This window comes from Phoca vitulina, unplaced genomic scaffold (assembly GCF_004348235.1).
Source record: "Phoca vitulina isolate PV1807 unplaced genomic scaffold, GSC_HSeal_1.0 scaffold8, whole genome shotgun sequence".
NCBI classification, from domain to species: domain Eukaryota; kingdom Metazoa; phylum Chordata; class Mammalia; order Carnivora; family Phocidae; genus Phoca; species Phoca vitulina.
Window position 1 is genome coordinate 21,143,103 of NW_022589711.1, and position 16,520 is coordinate 21,159,622.

Here is a 16,520-nt window from a genome sequence, read left to right on the forward strand (position 1 = left end):
AGCCAAATAAGAGAATAATTGTAAATATCTATATATCTATATTTAGGAGCACCTAAATATATAAAGCAAATATTAACAGATAAAGGAAAAGTTGACAATAATAGAAAAATTGTAGGGGACTTTAACACTCCATTTATATCAATGAATACATCAAAACACAGAAAATCAATAAGAGTGGCTTTAAATGACACATATTCAGAACTTTTCACCCCCAAATAGGAGAATACACATTTCCTTTCAAGTGTACATGGAATATTCTCCAAGATAGATCACATATTTGAGCACAAAAGAAGTCTCAATAAATTTACTAAGATTGAAATTATAGCAAGCAGCTTTTCTGACCATAATAGTATGAAACTAGAAACAACTATAAGAAGGAACCTGACAAAAACACAAACACAAGGATACTAAACAACATGCTACTGCACAACTCTGGGTCACTGAAGAATTCAAAGAGGAAATAAAAGAATACCTTGAGACAAATCATAATGGAAACACAGTGGTCCAAAATATCTGGGATGTACCAGAAGCACTGAAAGAGGGAATTTTATAGTGATATGAGTCTACCTGAAGAAACAAGAAAAATCTCAATCAAACCCTACACTCAAAGAATCTAATAAAAGCAAACAAAGCAAAAGTTTAGTAGAAGGAAGGAAATAAGATCAGAGAGGCAATAAATAAAATACGCACTAAAAAATGTAGGAAAAATCAATACAAAGAGCTCTTTATCAGTTTTATCTTTTTAAACTTTTATCCAGGCCCATCAAGGAAGAAAAGAGGGCACAAATAAAATTAAAAATGAAAGAAGAAAAGTAACAAACAACAAATATAAAACATTGAGACTATAAAATGAAAAAATATAACAAATTAAAAAAATATATATATAACAAATTGAACCTAGAAAAATTGATAAATTTCTAGAAATATACAATGTTCCAAGACAGAAACAGAAAGAAAGAAAAAATCTGAAAAGACTGATTACTAGCAACAAAATTGAATTGGTAATCAAAAAACTCTCAAAAGTCCAGGATCAGATGACTTCACAGGTAAATTCTACCAATAGTTAAAAAAAAAGGTTTAATACCTATTCTTCTCAAACTAATGAGTAAGAGCTAGGTAGGGGGAGGTAGGTAGAGGGCTATGTGATCAGGCTCACAGAAATCCCAAAAATGTGGAGGTGTGGGAAAACCAGAGATAAGGGGACAAATAGGACCACCCTACCTAGGGGTATGGGGTGGGTGTCTTTATGATGATCACCTGTGATCAACAAAGAATAACCAGACCCTAAAAAGGAAGTAAGCCATTGAAGGTGTTATCAATAGAGATGTTAAAGGGATTTAAGTTCCCTGGTTAGCTTTCTATAAAAGACCAACCCTAAAGGCCCTCATTGGTCCCCTGTTGGGACCCCTCTCACTCTTGAGAGCTTTTTCTGTATCTTCACTTAGTAAGCATCTATTGCTTTACTCACTCTGGAGATTCATTCTTCAACTCCATGAGACAAGAACCTAGCTCTTTCGCTTCACTATTACAAAATATAGAACAGAAAGGACGACTTCCAAATTCATTCTATGAGGCCAGTTTTACTTTAAGTCCTAGCCACAGCAATCAGACAAGAAAAAATAAAGACATCCAAATTGATAATAAAGAAGAACTGTCACTATTTGTAGATGACACAATAGTATATATAGAAAACCCTAAAGATGCCACCAATATAAAACCCAGAAATTAAAAAAAAAAAAAAAATTAGGTGAATAAATTCAGTAAAGTTGTAGGATACAAAATTACAGAAATTTGTTGTATTTGTATATAGGAATAGCAAAATAGCAGATACATTAATAAAAATTCAATTTGTAATTGCATCAAAAAGAATAAAATACCCAGGCATAAAGATAACCAGGGATGTAAGAGACCAACACTCTGAAAACTATAAGATGTCAATGAAAGGAATTGAAGATGACACAAACTAATAGATACCATGTTCATAGATTGGAAGAATAAACACTGTTAAAATATCCATACTATCCAAAGCAATCTACAGTATCAATGCAATAATGCAATCCCTATCAAAATACCAATAGTATTCTTCACAAAAATAGAACAAAGAATCCTAAAATTTGTGTGGAACCATGAAAAACCCTGAACAGCCAAAGCAACCTTGAGAAAGAAGATGTCGGCTTTGGCCAGCAAACCCTGAGATGGTGAATGAAAAGATTACTCCAGACACTAAGTAGGAGAAAGGAAAGGGCCTGGGGACCAGACGTTCTAGCGGCAAAAGGCCTCAAGTCAAGCTCTACATCCATTTTTATTATGTATGTTATTGTTACATCAAAGAATCAAGATTAGAAAGGAATGTGAAGTTTCAATAACTCGGGCGGTGACATTTCCGGTCATTGTGTGATTAGAACTATCTGTGTTTGTGACCTGCAGGCAGGGCGTAGGTGACTATTAAGGATTTATGTCTAACCTAAGTTAAGCATCTGTCCCCTGGGAGACAGCATTGAGCCACAATTAGTATCTGGCTGTTTTCAGCCCAGAAACCTAAAAGGAGGCCTACTTTTCTGGTCTCTCCTCCTTTGCTGTTCAACTAGCCTCTCCCAAGGAGGATTGTATTTATCATATCTTAGCTAGCCAGGCATTGTGAATTCCCACAGAGGAGCAGAGCTGGAGGTATCCTGCTCCCTGATTCCAACATATATTACAATGCTACAGTATCAAAACAGTATGGTGTTGGCACAAAAATGGATGCCTAGATCAATGGAATGAAAGAGAGCCCAGAAATAAACCCATGCTTAGATGGTCAATTAATCAGTGACAAAGGAGGCAAGAATATTCAATGGAGAAAGGCAGTCTCTTCAACACATGGTACTGGTAAAACTAGACAGCTACATGCAAAACAATGAACTGGGGGACCACTTTGTTAGACCATACACAAAAATAAACTCAAAATTATATGAAAGACCTAAATGTAAGACCTGAAACCATATATCTTATAATAGAAAATACAGGTAGTAATCTCTTGGATGTGGGCCTTAGCATCACTTTTCTGGTTAAGTCTTCTCAGTCAAGGGGAAAAAGAGGCAAAAAGAAACTATCGGGTCTACATCAAACTAAACAGTTTTGCACCGTAAAGAAAGCAATTATGAAAACAAAAAGGCAATCTACTAAATGGGAAACAATATTTACAAATGATATATTCAATAAGAGGTTTATATCCAAAACATGTAAAGAACTCATACCACTCAACACCAGAAACACTAATAATCTAATTACAAAATGGGTGGAGGACCTGAATAGAATTTTTCCAAAAACATGCAGATGGCCAACAGGAACATGAAAAGATGTTCAACATCACTAATCAGGGAAATGCAAATCAAAACCATAATGAGATATTACCTCATACTAGTTGGAATGGCTAGAATCAAAAAGAAAAGAAATAATAAGTGTGGCAAGGATGTGGAAAAAGGGAACCCTGTGTACTGTTCATGCAAATGTAATTGGTACTGCCACTATGGAAAACAGTGTGGACTTAAAATATTAAAAATATAAATACCATACCATTCAGGGATGCTTCTGCTGGGTATTTGCCCAAAGAAAATGAAAATACTAATTTGAAAAGATAGGTTGATTCCATATCTTGGCTACTGCTAATAGTACTTCAACAAACCTAAGTATCTATTGATACATGAATAAAGTACATACACAATGGACTATTACTCAACCATAAAAAAAATGAAATGGACCAATCTAGGCGGTACTATGCTCAGTGAAATAAGTCAGAAGAAGACAAATATCATGATTTCACTTATATTTAAAATCTAAAAAACCCCAAGGAACAATTTTTAAAAAGACTTATATAGACAACAAACAGGTGGGTGACAGATGGGAGGGTTGTGAGGAGATAGACAAAATAAGTGAAGGGAATTCAGAGGTATAAACTTCCAAGTTTAAAATAAGTCATGGGGGTGAAAAGTATAGCATTGGACTATAGTCAGTAATACTGTAATGACATTTATGGTGACAGATGTTAACTACACTTACCATGGTGAGCATTGTCTAATGTATAGAATTGTTGAATCACTATGTTGTACACCTAAAAGTAATATAAAACTGTCAACTATATTTTAAAAAATTGGAAAAAAAGGTATGAGGTATGGATATGTGTTTTTGTTAAGAAAAAAAAAAACAAGTAATTTTGTCTTGGTTGTTTCAGAACGGAAAAGAGAAGGAAAAAAGGACAGAGAGAAGAGAAAAAATTTTACTTTGTGTAATCCAGCAGGCTTAAATTGAATTAATATTTTAAGGGTATTAAAAATAAGGTTTAATATTAGTCATGTGCTATGTAAAGGTAAAAGTTAATTTTCTTTCACTTAATAACAGCAAAAAGTTTTCTTGTACTATTTGTCTGCTTCTAAGATTATGAAGTAATCTGTCTAAAAAGCAAAGATTTTGTGTTTTATCAGAATAATTTCCTTTACTTCATTTTTATCATCAGATCATTGATTACTTAAGTAAACCTATTCCTCTCAATATTAGAACTGCTAAATTTTTCCCATAACTATGTAACCTTCTATTTTTGTCTATGAAGTCTTTGTCAGTTTGGTTAAATAGATAACTAAATATTGTTTCCCAGTGACCTATGCTCCTACTTAGTCAAGTGTCCAAAAACTTTTGATATTTTTGACAAACTTCCCAAAACTAAATTCATTAAATGAAGTCTTTTGGACCTGAAAGAAACTGTAGGAAATTCCTGAGGGTCCCTGGAACATCTCAAAAGATTTGTCAAACTAATTAAACTTATTTTATATGAAAAGCATTGTCAAATAAGTGATGATAAACCTTCATATATTATTTACCCATAAAATATAACCTAAGGTATTAATATGAGTGTTATTATAGTATACTATATAACTATAACCATATAACCATAATAGTTATTAATATGTGTTCTAAATATTGTAATAAATTCCTAAAATTCTGATACGTCCTGGTATGTTATCAGTCATAATTCTAGTTATCTTAAAATGTATGTCACAGAAATAACTATATTTCTTTGTTGCATTGTAATGAAGTTGCATCTGATCTTTAAGTCTTTGTCATTTACAGTTATTGTTTTGACAGTTTTGAAAAGGTGTTTATAAAAGTTCTTCATATTCAAGGAGACTCATGGAAAGTACTCTAGACTACAGGTTTCTGATAATGTTCAGATCATAAAACTAAAGGGGTAAGAATTTCCAGAATTAATGGAAAAAACTAGATTCAGCCAAAACAACGAGTAGCATGTGATTAAATGAGCTGATGAGGATGATTATAATTTTTTTTTTTTTTAGATTTTATTTATTTGACAGAGACACAGTGAGAGAGGGAACACAAGCAGGGGGAGTGGGAGAGGGAGAAGCAGGCTTCCCGCTGAGCAGGGAGCCCGAGGAGGGGCTCGATCCCAGGACCCTGGGATCATGACCTGAGCCGAAGGCAGACGCTTAACGACTGAGCCACCCAGGCGCCCTGATGAGGATGATTGTAATTTTTGTGATTTTTTGTTTTGCTGATTTTTTAATGTTTTGTTTTGCTACATTTAAGGAAACTTTTTCTCTTAAGCTAACTATGACTTACAGCAATTTGATAAAAATAAACCTCTGTGAACAAATTGAAACATTTATTTTTTCTACCCTACCTGATTCCTCTAGAATTCAGAAACTTTTAGTGAGTTCTTATATTTTCATGGCAATGTATTTATTTGCATATGTTCAATAAGAATCTGTTTTTCTTGTAATGGGATATAATTAGAAACATTGGTTATGTTACAAAAGCTTTGACTGGAATGTCATACTTGAGAGAGCTATGCATAGACTCATAAGATCAAACAGGTTTAAGGAACTATGCTTGATATTACAAAGCCACTAAAACCCCTCGGAAAAACAGCTGGTACCTTGCCTACAGGGTTCCCAGCAGCCTTATCAGGTGAATAAGGAGGGTCATTTCCTGGGAGGTGCAGGAACCTCAGGATATATTGGGAGCCTGAAAAGGACAGGAATTCACCCACATCTATAGAGATTGCAGGCAAGTCTCATGGCAAGTCTTTGGTTTGGCTTCTTATCCTGGAGATGTTTTTGTAAGTTCAATCTGAGGGGCACCTGGGTGGCTCATTTGGTTAAGCATCCAACTCTTGATCTCAGCCCAGGTCTTGATCTCAGGGTTGTGAGTTCAAACCCCATGTTGGGCTACAGCGTGGAGCCTACTTAAAAAATAAATAAATAATGTTCAGTCTGAGACTCCTTATAAATTTTCTGCAAAGCAGATTTTAAAAGAGCCTACATAATTGATTGCTATTCTTATGTGATTAATCAGGCCAAGTTTATTGAAATTAGACTTATTTTACAAACAATTCAACCTTGATTTGGCTATCTTTGCTGAAAATAAGGGTAATTTTAGAAGGAAAAATTATGTTTCGGTAACATATCTTTGTGGATATTAGATTCTAGTTCTTTTTTTTTTTTTTAAAGATTTTATTTATTTGTTCATAAGAGACAGAGAGAAAGAGAGGAGAGGCAGAGGGAGAAGCAGGGAGCAGGGAGCGGGACTTGAGCAGGGAGCAGGGAGCCCGATGCGCAACTTGATCCCAGGACCCCGGGATCATGACCTGAGCCGAAGGCAGACGCTTAACCATCTGAGCCACCCAGGCACCCAGATTCTAATTCTGATTAATTGTCTTTGAGGGTTTGTTGTTTGCCTATAAACTGGACTGGATCCTGAAATTTTCTGATTTCCTCAAATATCTGACTAAGACTTTCCAAATTAATGTTCCAATTTTCTCCCATTCTTTTGACTTGGAATCACTGAGAACTAAAGCTGCCCTTTTTCCCAAAGTCCTGCAAACTGAAGCTAGAGGGCTTTATATAACCTTTGGAGAAATCATAACAGCTCATGTTTAGACAAATTATGCCTGTTGCTGTGTGAGCTACTCAAAGTTTACCTGAATACCTGATGTTATCATTAGAGGCATTCAAACTTCAGAAGACAGTTTAACCCCTACATCTAGAAATCTCTCAACTGGCTGCCCTCAGGATTCAGAATGGGTTTATATTATATTCTAATCATTAACCTTTGATTTTGTTGTTGTTGTTTCCATAGAAATGCCTTATTAAATACGTGATTTTTTTTTTTTTTTAACAATACAGGCCTAATTTTGGAAGCCCCCCTGAAAGACCTGCATCTTGAAATTAGACAAACTGTTTAACTAAAATGACCTATTCTCAGATCTTAGAGACTGGTTCAATGAGATATGGAGCAGTCTATCATTTTGGCTTCTGGATTGTGAAGCTTCTAAGTTTCCAAAGCAGGACCATGGGCAGAATTAGCTGCTCCAAAATAAGTCTCTTTTGCATAAAGATTCTTTTATGCTGATTGTTTTTAAGAAACTGCAAATCACAGGTAAAGCTCTGAAAATCAAATACAAGTTACCCTTTTGTAAGAGACATTTACATGTATAAGGCAATTCTCCATTCTTAAGGCTGTCTCCCTCACTGTACCAGAAAGATGGGGATGACTCTACATCTCTAGAAACTCTTACGGAGAAGATAACAATTGACATCTGCATAAGAACGAATGCCTAACAGCTCATGTGGGGAATGGGTAAATAAACTGACTTATTCAAATAATGGAATACTTTGCAAAAAATTAGAATGTCTATACTAGGTCTCCATGAGATAGGGAAGCTGAAGGGACTCCATTTTAGAAAAGCTTCATTTCTGCTGTTTTTCTGATAGGCCCCATTTCTGAATAAGCCAAAGAAACTGTTCCCACTTCAAGGGGAAAGCAAGAAAGTTAATCTATGAGTTTTCTCCTAGGCCCAAACACCTGATAACATGTAAGAAGAACCAGATCCCAAACATGTTCTAGGACATTAGCTTTGAACAAACTTCTGCTGCAGCTAGCATCAACATCCCCTGCCTTCAGTTATTTATGGAATACCACCTATTGTTCATCTGACACTAGCCTTTGAGGGGACCCTACCTGGATTTCTGGAGGAACATGTATCCTATACCCCTTTGCAATATAAACCCTAACCCCAAGTGACAGAGAGACTCACTCTCCTTTCTTTTCTGAGTCTCCCAGACACTCCATCTGCTATTCTCTGTCACTCACACTATTAAGTAAACTGTTTTCACTTTCTCTGGCTCATGTTTGATTTCTACCCTTCATGAAGCCAAGAACACTATTGGCTGATCCTTCAGGACCTTCGTCTGGTCCTCAGACCCAGCCTGCCTACATCATCCATATGTAAATATGGAAAAAATGCAAAAGCACAAGAGTTAAAATAGTCAATTACAAAATATGCCCTTTAAGATAGCATTGGTTAGATTTTAAACACACATACTCGTGTGCATTCTTTTCTAATTTTTACTATATGTGTAAAGCTCAGTAAAAATGAAAATGCAAACATACATGTGCTTGCACACACACACATGTTTACACAAATAGTAAAAATAAAAAATAAAACATTCATGGGCATAAGATTTTCCAAGTTCAGTATAGTGTTTGAATCAGAGGGAGGGAGGGAGAGGTAGTGGGTTGTTATACAATCTTGCAAATAGCTCAAGGCCTGTCTATGCATATATTATTCTTTAATAAATGTTTCATGTGAAAAATATATTTTACAAAATAAAATATGTTAATATAATAGAGCCATTTAAAATGTTGTAGAGTGCTTTTGTCAGTTTAATGACAGCTATAGGTATGTAACATTTATGTTAAAGTTTCTATAGTTATCCATGTTAAATATTTTATATTTTACATTAAAAAAAATACAAGATTAGAGATAACAAAGAGATGGTGAATAACAAAAATAGTCTACCTGATACAGAAGGGGCTTAAATTTTCTCTTATCAGACAAGTTGATGTGAGCAGGATATTGTGATTTAAAAATGACCTTGAGTGATTATTTTCATAAATATGGCCAACTATCCATTGAGAAATTGTCCCTAGGGAAGCAATTCCCAATTCAGAAAACCAATGAATGATGCTTTGGCAGAAAAATCGCCAATCTTGGCATTTATGTCTTTGGAAATTATGATATGGTCTAATGAAGTCTTAAGAGTATAGAACATTCAGACAACTGTCAAATTGGTTCCAGGCCTTGAGGGATCTAATGTTCATTAGCAGGAGGGTCATATATTAACACATACCCAGTTATTCATTTCAGGACACCAAATTAGCTTAAGAAAAAGAAAGAAAAAAGCTCCTGTTAAAGATACCATGATGTTCAAGGTCATGTGAATGTGACTAGCCTATAGCTCCCTAAATCATTTTGCCAGATGAGTGGATGAAAAGATGGCTTATAGCTTTGCAAGATGTAAATTGCTCTTTGAAAACTCACAACCGCTTTATTAAATAACATACTTTTAGACACTTTTTAGAAATTAAAGATACTTAGATTTGTCCCATTATCCTTTCCTGTTCCTGGAAACAACTAGAAAGTAATGGAAATTGTGCTCTAAAATACCTTAAATGTAACAATCAAGACACTCACGTGCTTATTAGGATTTAGAATTAATGCATTCCTATTCACTGGATTGCTAACACTGGCAGGTTATAGCAGGCCTATTTCTCTGAGTTGGCACACAGAACACACCAATTTCTAAACAATCTATTTGAGATGTAAAAAGAAAATTTCAGTCTCAGAATTTCTATATTCTACTACTTTCTATCTTGAACACCTTGCTTGTTTTTGTCATAGCAATTATCATAATTGGTAAATCATTTTTGGTTTATTATCATGTTATGATTTAAGTTTTTGTTTTCACTCACCTCTAGAAAGAAATCACTATTCAGAGGCCATGTATCTCAGTTTTGCATTTGTATCCCCAATCCTTAGCATGATATCGAACAATAATAAAACTTATTAAATATCTAGTAACTGAATGAATGCAACAGGATAGAAGTTTTTACTGTAATTAATGTTAATGGGGCTATGCAAAGAGAATACAAAAAAAAAAAAAAAAAACAAAAAACAAAAAAATTTTTAAATAAAAAAAATTTAAAGGGGGATACAAAAAGAAAAAAAAAAAAAAAAAAAAAAAAGCAAAACACTAAAAAATTTGCAAATAACACCAATGGTAAGAGGAGTGGGAATATAAATGTGTTGACTGTTGGTAGTTCTATCGGACCAGACTCCATTTAAAGGAGATTACTAGGCAATAATTTTTGGAGTAAGAATAAGGCAGATAAATTGACTGTAAAGTTTGAGCATTGAAAACAATATCAAATGTGGTTTAAGGAAAAGAATAATAAAGACAACAATATTACTATCACAATAAATGATAAAGACATTAATTTTCATTTTGGCTTGTTGCTTTTGTCAGTTATTATGGCACTTGGCAGCTCATCTCTCTTTGGCTCAGCTGAGCTTCACATAAGTGTGAAGTAAATATTGCTTAATTAATAACATAGATTAAATAATAATATATTGAATAATGTTGTTATAGAGAAATTAATGTATAAGTTGTTAAAAAGAAAAACACAGTCCCCAAATGGTGTCACTTAGACCAAGTTCCCAAACTGAGGCGTAATACCTAATCTAACCTCGCCCAGAAATGTCTTAACCAGTCAGGCATTTTCCAGAAAGTGCCAATGAGCCTGCTATGTGGAGCCCTCCCCCATTCCCCAAAGAAAGATGAAGTAATAGGCATGATAAGACCCCGTACTTTTCCCCTAAGGGAAAGCCACCTTGCCTAAACATATGTTTTCTTTTGTTACTTTCTAGGCACATTCTCCTTCTATAAAAAACCTTCCATCTTGTACACCTCCTTGGAGCCTCATTCTACCTACCAGATGGGATGCTGTCAATGCATGAATCATTTAATCTTTAAAATTTATGCAGTTGAATTTTTGTTATTTAACTGATTTGGTGGCAGTGATGGAATCAGAAGTGAACTTCTAGCAGCATTCACAAACAATGAGAAACAGAGGCATGGTGTTAGAGTAGGCAGTTAGTTAGACCTTAACAGGATGCCTGGAGACCAACAAAGGGGGAGTCAAGACCCATTATCAGGACAGTTAGCAACCTGCCTTGGCAGCATTCCACGAACTAGGCCACAAGAAGCCAGATCAAACTAGACAGGCCCAAAACAAAGGTCCCCCTGCCAAAGTAAGGGGGAAAAATGGTGTGTAACCCTGTTCTCAAAGACATCCCCTCCCCAAATAATAAATATCCCACCCTAGTTAATAATTGTCAATAAAACCCCAAGCACAGCTCTCCTTTGAGCTAACGTGCTCTTGTATCTTGAGAGTATACTTCACTCTCTCTTTAATAAACTCTTTATTTGCCTCATTCAACCACTATCTGTTCTCTTTGAATTCTTTTCTTGTAACAAGACTAAAAGGTGACATCTCTGGCGATGGGCTGGGTGGAGGCCACAGGGCCTAGAGGTCTCCCCAGTTAACCCAGCAACAATGGTACCCATGAACCCTTTGAATTCACCATATTTCTTGCCATTTCTGAGGGCTGTCGGTAAGCTCCTCTCAGTTGTGGGCATTGCTCTTTTTGTCTGTGTTTGAGCTCCTAATCTAATTGGTTTTCTTTTATAAGGGAGGTCAGCTTGAGCTGGCATGTGGTTATGCTTGGAGCCCAAGTGAACCAGCATGTTTGCCCAGAGCCCAGCTGAGCTGGCAGTTTTACCCAGAGACCAAGTGAGCTGGCAGAAGGGTCTGCCCAGAGTCAAGCCCCTAGCCTTTCAGACCACAATGTCCCAGGTGGAGAACCTCAGTAAGAGTTCACAGGAATGGTGGCCATGCACACAGTGCCTTCTTGCGGCCAGGACCCAGTACTGACACTACATTAAGGTGCACATGGTTGTAGGTCTATTTTGTATATTATTTTGTGTACCTTTATCAGGCTATTGCTGGTGGGGATCTCCATGGCCAAAAAGCCACAAAAATTGGTGAGCACGGGTCGAGCACTTAAGGCTGTTAGAGTGCTCACCACCTGAAGAGGATTACAATGATAAGTTTGTCACAGAACTGGTTAGACTGATACTAGGTCACTCACCTCAAGAAAACTGTCATGCAATGAGGTACACTGTAAAACACACAATCCCCAAACCTATGCATATGTCTTTTAGGTATTAGTTCAGCTCTGAGAAACCTGAAGTCTTAGTTAATGGATTTCTTCAATTCTAAAGAGTCAAGTGTGCTACCTTCAGGCACACCTGCTTATTTTATGTCTAAGAGCTCTAGTCCAGGGAGTTGCAGATATCTACCCAAGATGAGAAAAAAAAAAAAAAAAATACTAAAAATAACCTAGAATTACAGTGGCTTTTATGGGGAATGTTCCAATTAGACAAGATTGTTCATTTAAGAAGTGCACTTGAAAGCAAGGATTCCTAAATTAAGGAAATGGAATGGGTTGCATATTTTAATAGGTATGCAGAGGGTTCCAAAAGGCTTCAAGATCCCAAAATAGCCTCATTGAAAGATTTGTTACAAAGGACCAATGGAAAATTAAAAACACAAGAGGTACCTAAAACAAAAGACGACAGGAATGATGTGAATACTATTGCTCCCCTCTACTCTCAGGTAAAGAAAAGTAGAGGGGTACCTCTTGTGTTTTAGTCACAGTCTACTAATTTTCTGGCTGAACTACTTTCCTACTCTAAGAGACAATTACATAGTTACCTTTTAAAATAAAACTGCCTGAGTTTGGAGGCAATCCTTCTGAGATAGCTTTTACTTTTCGGTGAGAGGCTGAACCAATAGGCCATATTAAAGAATTTCTTACACAAAAGGGAGGATCCCAAAAGGGTTTTTGAAATGTTTAAAATCCTCATCAGGGCCTAGGACCCTGGGCTGCCACATCTTTATGAACTTGCGTACACGTTGGTAGGATTTGGTGAGATCCAAAAAAAAAATGGATGTGGAAAGCAGAATGGCATTATCCTGAGAATGATATTTGAGATCCTCAGTCTCTAAAGTGGTTCTCTTATGGATCAGAAAAAGCTTGCAAAATAGCACCCAGTCTTTTAAAAGCCATTGCTAGAGTCCTTCCTGCCCATACTGATTGGTCTATTATTTAAACATGTAAACAAAAGGAATATGAAAGACTCTAAAGCCCATTTGGAGGCATTCTTTCTGCAGTATTCCAGCTTCCATTCAATAAAAGTGGTCATTCAACCTCCTCTAGCTGCCTTACTTATAAATGGATTATCCCCCAGAGATTAGTGGGTTAATAAAAATGCAAAAAAAAAAAAAAAAACCAGGATGGGAGGCCACAGGACTGACTGAGCTCATAGCTACAGCTGAGCATTTTGAAAGGACCTTGGAGCAAGATTGTAAACAAAAATCTGCCAAACCATTGGCTTTACAGCTACAACAGCTCCAAGACCAGAGACCTAAAAAACATCTGGTCCCCCACATTTCACTCTAAGGGTCCACCTTCAAAATGATGGCCTAAAGATCAATGTTTGCCCTCAAAGGACTTCTTATGCAAATTCCTCAGTTTGAGTGCCACCCAAAGGAGGGCCCCTATGTGGACCCCTCCCACACTTGACAGGACTCCAAAGGATTCGCTAGTAAACTGTTACCACGAATTCCCTTAAACAGCCAAGATGAAACTGAAATTTAAATTAGTAAAATCTTGCTGAATGATACCAGGGCTCCACTTTCTATCTTAAACCCCATTCTCATAGGATAACAAATTCCTTGGAGTGAAAACAATGTTTCCATAGTGGGAGTATCTAACTTTCTGAACCAAAATTTGGTCAAATTGGAAACTGATATTCAAAACCTGATTTTAAAAAATTAGGCCTTCTCTCCTAAGCTAAATGTACCCAGAGGAAGACATTCTCATACGTGGATGGTGTGTCAGTCCTTTGATTTTTAGGCAACAACCCAAATCTTGGAGAAAATTAAATTGTCCTTTTTTCACAAACCTAGTCTTTAGAGGATGAAAAGTGTGGTTCCAAAAACAATTCAGACCACCAACCCTTTTTACCAATCCCCAAATATCCCCTATTTATCTCAAAAGGCTTATAAGTATTATAAAAATTCTGACCTTAAGGGAACAGAAGTCCTTCCAGAAAGTGCTTACATTTTTTTTCCCTGTGACTTTGAAATGTAAATGTTCAGTGTTCTACCTGGTCTCTTCTAGCATCTCTTTATCTAGTCTATCTCTTTAAAAGGCAAATTCCAAGGATGTAATTCCAAACAAGTAAAAACAAGGGGAAAGGACCATTTAAAACTCTTGCCTTGCCAAGGATAAATACAAATTTATTTATTTATCCTTGCCAAGGATAAATACAAATTTAAGTATTTTCTCTACAAATGTTAAAACAAAGCTGTAGTCATCTAGACAAATAACCTTAACTTATTCCATCTACCAGAAAAATTCAGATTCAACTTTTATAACTAGTGAATTTTATAACTATTAAGTCATTCAAAAACAAAAACTATAAGATCTTTGGTAACTTAAAACCTTAAAAGTTTTGCTAAGTTAAATGATGAGTTTAGCTAAATTTATTAAATATTCAGATACTTTCCAAATAAGACAAAATGATAAAATATTAATTAATAAACATACATTTATCTACTTTTGGCTTCTTATCCCCCCCACAAAAAAAAACCCTAAAAGATATTTGGATATGTTAATGCTACATTGGAAAATTTAAGAAAGCATATACTTCTAGAAATTTTAAATGTATTCATAAATTTGCAAATTAAAAAAAAAATGCTGATATGAAAGACCATTCATAATTACTTACTTCTTAGTTTTCACTAGAAATCAAAGTTCCCAAGGCTTAAAAATTGTAATTAATATATATAATTAAAATTGTTAGGAAGAAGCTAGATCTGAGCAGTGGAAGAAATGCCCCGCCCAGAGTCCCAGGTCCTTGAGGGGAAAATGATAGAGACGAGGCAAGAGAAGGAGGCAAGGACAGTGATAAACAGGTTACATATTAGAAGCCTAGGGGCTCAACATCCTGACCTTGTGGCTTCCAAGACCGTGGGGCTGACAGGCCAAGAGCCACAGGTCCAAAGCATGCGCTCTCCTCTTCCGCCTCTGCCCCAGGGTAGCCCCTAGACTACATTTGCATTGTAGGAACAGACCCCTCTCTCCATAGAGTAAGGCTGCAGTGACAGTTCTGGTACAAATCTTATAGGTTCAAAAACTTCCCTCTCAACCTGTGGGAGGAGTCCCCCAAAATGATTAGAAGCAGCCTTGGTTAGAGACCACCCTGCCCATGATGCAAGACTCATGCACACAAAAGGAAAGGACTCCTGTAGACTCAGGGCCATTCCCACCTCTGGGCCTGCCTTCTCTCCCACCTTGAGAACATACTGTGGCTTTAACAAGGTTGCTTTCTGCTATCACTTTGGGTACTGATCTCTAATTTGATCAATTGATCTCTCATTGCCTCAGTGCTATGAGCTGAGACACAACGCTTTTCCCACTGACAAAACTGGATTTGATTAAAACAAATCTATTAAAATTTTGTTTTCTCTCTGTTAAAAGGACAAAGTTTTCTTAGACTTTTGGTCTGCTTTTGATAGAGATGTTTGTTTCTTTACCTTTTAAATATTAAGTTTCATAATTATCTGTGATCCTATTTAAGCAAGTGTTTTAAAACTTTTTTTTTTGACAAACTTCCCCAAATCAAATTCTGTATGAAGTCTTTCATTCATTCATGTCAAAAACATCATTAAACTAATTATGCTTACTTGATAAGTAAATTACATGAGAAGCATTGTCAAATAACTAATCCTAAAACTTCTTTATATTTGTAAGATTGTGACGCATGTAAATAAAGTCCATTTTGTTTCCACAAAAATGGCCCTTCATTGTCAGACTTTTTTCACCCCGGTGTCCTTGTGACAGGACAGTAGTCTGCTTTTAAATAAAAATAAGATGGTCAAATAATGGTTGTAAATTCAGTGAATAATCAGGGCTATGGGAAGCTCAAAATGACGGCTTAGTGCTTCTTGGCCCTGACAAATCGCATTGTTCAATTTTTACATTCCTTCACCCAACATGGTACATTTAAGATGACTCAAATTATAAAACAGACATTGGTATAGAGACTTGTATAAAATTACAAAAACAGTCTAACAGCAATGTCTGACTTGATTGATCCATAATCCTAGAAAAACTGTTTTTGTTTGTTCCCAGAGGCTTCAGACCTCCTTCTGGACACTTTAAACACCCGCAACTGGACTTCCTTAAATTGCTACTTCGTATGGGTTATCAATATGTTGTTATTGTATATGTGTTTTCCAGGTGGGTTAAAGCCTTTCCTTGCTGCAAAGCGGATGCCCCTCACAGAAAAAAAACAAATGAACAACAACAACGAAAAAGTTAAAATAATGTGTTTCCCATTTGGGGTATGTTTTCCATCATTTTCAGTGATCAAGGCACCCATTTCACTTGACAGATTATAGGAGCCTTAACAAAAATGTGACAAACTTCTTGAAATTCTATCAGTACGCAACCTTCTGTGGATCCCTTATTATCTCACGCTAATAATACCAACTAC